General features: G+C 35.6%; 1 long non-coding RNA gene across 1 annotated transcript; it reads right to left on the bottom strand.

The window, feature by feature from the left end:
- Window positions 1–1,419: 1,419 nt before the first annotated feature.
- On the bottom strand, window positions 1,420–2,067 carry LOC122987884. Its single transcript, XR_006404650.1, has 2 exons — window positions 1,691–2,067; window positions 1,420–1,577 (listed from the first exon to the last, which is right to left on the bottom strand). It is a non-coding gene; the product is annotated as an uncharacterized LOC122987884 (long non-coding RNA).
- Window positions 2,068–4,253: the final 2,186 nt, after the last annotated feature.

Raw genomic sequence — 4,253 nt, 5'->3', positions numbered from 1 at the left:
TCAATCAAAATGCCACCAGGACAGTGAGGGGACACTGACTTCCACAAGATTCAGATATTGAGTTACCAATGTTGGTGTTTATCTCAACATTCACTCCTCCGTGTATTCCTGGGGAATTTGAACACCAGAGTGTAAGAGGAAAAGGGAAAATCTCCTTTACCACTCTTTAATCTTTTTCTAGCAATCCAAGAACATCAGGGACTTTGGTTTGGTTTAAAGTTGATCACATAGAGACATTTAAGACACAAAGCATCTAATCTAGATTTTGAATCAAGATTTTTAGGTCTGGGAAAAAAGGGGATTTAATACAGTACATGACTTAGATACAAGAGACATCACATTTGTATAAAAATACTACCAGAAAAATGGCCTGAACTTGGTCATCTATAGGCTCCTATTTTAGATGGAAAATTCTTATTATTATTCTTTTCATTCCTAATCAAGGAAAAGGATTAAATCACCCAATTCTTGTGACGGTGAGGTTCAAAATCAGTCCACTCAACCAGGATTTTCTAATGAGCTATAACAAGGGAAAAAAAATCTAATTGGAGCAGGATGGAAATTTAATCAGCTTTGATTCTTCCTGTCCACGTGGAACATCATTGAGACTAATATGTCTTCGCACTCAGGGCTGGCTGCTCGAAAGCTTATAGCATTGTCACTTGGCATCATGATGACTGAGATGATCAACCTCTTAGGCATAGAGGTACTTAATATAATATGTTTTATATCAAGCATATAAAACATGAATTTGATAAACAATAAAAATCTGTGATGCTCATATAAACAACCATCTATTCTGTGGTTTGTCGTCAAGGCAACACGCCCCCAAAATATGTCATATGATGCCTCATTTGGAATGATGGGAAAAGACAACTTTAAACTTATATTAAGCATTCAATCTCATATTGTTTATAGTTTTTTTACTGGTGTATTTGTTTCCACCACTAAGCACAGAAACCTATTATTGCTTTCTAAATTCACATAGCAAAGTTTCTTTCATGCATTTTACTTGACAAGATGGCCTTGCAGTCTAGAGGGTTGGGACCAAATTATGTACCTCTCAGAGAGTGAGAAAGTGTTTTTAGCATCCTCTCTAGATCTTTCAGGCTGTAAACGCATAGTACTTTGAATAACACTGTGACACTCTACCAAACAACCCACTGTGGGCCTACACTTAATGTGATGTCACAAGTATCAAGCCTCATTTCACAATGATTGCTGGAGTCTTGGTGGTCCATGGCGCTGCACAGTATGTAACTGCTCTTGTGTGTGTAACTGAAAGACTTAAATGTTAATGTTATCCATTTTCAATTTTTGTGTGTAAATGAATGAAGTGTGTCTGTGTGTGTGGTGTGTGGTGGGTTCAACTAGAGCTCAGCAGTTCATGATTGAGAAAATATGACAATATTATGGGAGTGATGTTATTGGAAAATTTATTGTGACATTTAATTTTATGCTCCAAAGACCCATCATACATAGCTTAGCATGCCCCTGAAAACAAAAGCTCTCCTCTATCCCTCTTTCTTTTTTGAAAACATTTTTAAATATGTGGTCTTCATCCTGACAGCTTCACCCTTCATTTAAAGAATAGATTTGTTTGACATTTGTTTGACATTTAGTCCAAAGATATTTTCTACAGGTCCTCTCACCAATGACAAGCAGTAATTGAAGATATGCAAATAATTACCACAGCGTCTTAGAGTTTAGGCTTCGTCAGGTCGACACGCATGCAGTCGAACAAAACATCCGAATGGGCAAAGAAACCACATCCATTACCCTCCCTTGGGTGCTGCATGTGGACATAGTAAGCATTTTCCATCAAATACACTGACACGAACAAGAAAGGGGTCCAACTAGTAATTACATCCTGCTGTCTTGAGGGGAACAGTGATTGCATGTGGGCAAGAAGGTGGAGTGGTGTCCCTGCGTTGATCAAGAGTCCACCTTTACTGTGATATAAATACTCCCCATTAAGACGCAGACATAACACGGGTCACAGTCCAAGGTTTTGGCTTTTGTCAGTCCCTGCAAGTTCGTCTTTCCACAGTGAGTGGTGAACATGTTCCTCTGTTGGTCTCAGGATGAGAGTTAAAGAGGGTTGTTAATCGTTAATTTGCTGCAGCTGTGTTTGCTAAGACAGCAGAGCCAGCCCTGACTCTCCATCTCCAGAAATCATAAAAGCCCCACCATCTCACCGTCCCTACAGCTCAGAATTTCTCAGAATTAATAATCCCCAAATTATACATAAATTGTAGCTTTTTCTGGAGACACCAAGTCCCTAGTAATAGCTGTGCAAGAAATCTGGTGTACTAGGCAGTTGGAATTGCAGGTCATGTTATAAGATGAGACTTTTTTTCCTCAGTGGAATATTCACATGTAGTAGCAGCACAGAGACAAGCTAAAAATAAGAAGAAAGAAAATAAACAAACAGATAAAGAAATAGTTGAATGACATAAAATAAGAATTGAAAGAAATTAGCTTTTAAAAGCAATATATACATTACAATACATTAGACTATATAAGAGCATTGTACAAATATTTAAATATTTGCGCGAAAGAAATCCTGTTGTGGAACATGATGCGTCAACTATATATAATATAATTATATATAGGTATGACATATAAGTACAATATACATAATAATATATTAAATATTATGAGATATGTAATATATGTGCATTTTATGTTATATACACACACTATACAGTAATAATGCTATATGGAAGAGAATATCATGAAATACCATATAATATAGTTTAAAAACAAAATAACATAATAATAACAATAACAAACAAATTGCAATACAGTATTAATGTAGTGATATAAGTAATATAATTGAATGTAAAATAAAATAATGTTAGATATGTTAAAACTTCATGCATTACCACTCCCTTAGTAATAATACTGTGAAATCTAATCTGGGACAAGGTCCTGGTGTATTGTTGTAAAGCAAGATAATATGCATCAAATACAAAAGAAATTCTTACAAAATATAAAGAAACATTTCTCAGTATTCAAAAAATGAACCACAGTTTGAAACATTATGTTCAATACTGTATATTCAACAGAGCCAGAGAAAGACACTAGATGTTGAAGAAGGTGAACAGCTGCCATTACAATGAAAGCACAAGCATGTTTGGATTCATCATCCATTGTTTAACACATTCTCGGCTGACATTAAATTATTGCTAAATACACCTTACATAATATTTATTGCATCTATGAAAATTATTTGTGTTACTAAGATTTAGTTCTCTGAACATGCTGCAGCAGTCACCAGTAAATTAGTGTCTTTAGAGGGGTGAGTCACACATATGCGTCAGTGTCTATTCAAGATGTAAATAATAATCGTCATTCAATGTTCTCAAATTAAATGCAACTCTTTCTTAGACCTGAATTCTGATTAATTACAATGAGTTAAACCAGCTGACTCTTCTGTGACAACTTCATGAGGAAAACCACTTTCTGGGAGAGCTTCCGGCAATTAAAATGTCAAAGTGAAGCATGTCTTCTGTTTTCTCTCTATTATTTAGAATCAATGAACCTCTGATTTGATGTACAGTGTGATGACTTGTAAAGGTCAATGTCACTGTATGTCTTAATGGTGTTGTATCAGCTACTTAGCTTTGAAGAGAAAGATGTGAGGAAAAAATGGCCCAAGGAACATTTTAGTTATTCAGAATAAATTAGGGCACCAATCAGTAGGAAGAGAGATGCAGCTGTGCAAACCTTCTGCAAAACAGGATTTTAGCCATATCAGACTCTGGCAGTAATGGGATGCACCAGTAGAATTCAAAACGAATAGTCCATCCATCTATTGCTGCTTTGAGATATGCATTTTCACTTTTGAGTGTTTCATATTAGCTATGAGCCCATTAAATGTTGCTCATTGAAATACCACCATCCTCAACAAATTTATGTTCACTAGACGCAATGAAAGTGACAAACCGTATGGGAGGTTATTGAAGCAATTGAAGATGCCTTGTGGAGTTTTCTTGTAAATAAACACATCTGTTATTCACATTCAACATTTCTCAGCAAAGCCCATTTTGTCTGTCCTTGAGGCCTAACAAATGAGCTGCATAAAACATTTGCAAAGCTGATTTTTTTTTTTTTTTTTTTTTTTTTAAATATTTCAAAGCCTACATTGTATACATTAATGTTTACACCAGCAAACATCTTCCCTGCCTTTTGCTGGCACATGGTTAAAATGTATCAATATACATGGCCGCCCTCTATGTGCGTAAATG

Source organism: Thunnus albacares, chromosome 8 (assembly GCF_914725855.1).
Source record: "Thunnus albacares chromosome 8, fThuAlb1.1, whole genome shotgun sequence".
NCBI lineage: Eukaryota > Metazoa > Chordata > Actinopteri > Scombriformes > Scombridae > Thunnus > Thunnus albacares.
The sequence above is the reverse complement of the archived record's forward strand: the minus strand, read 5'-3'. Positions and strand labels throughout refer to the sequence as shown.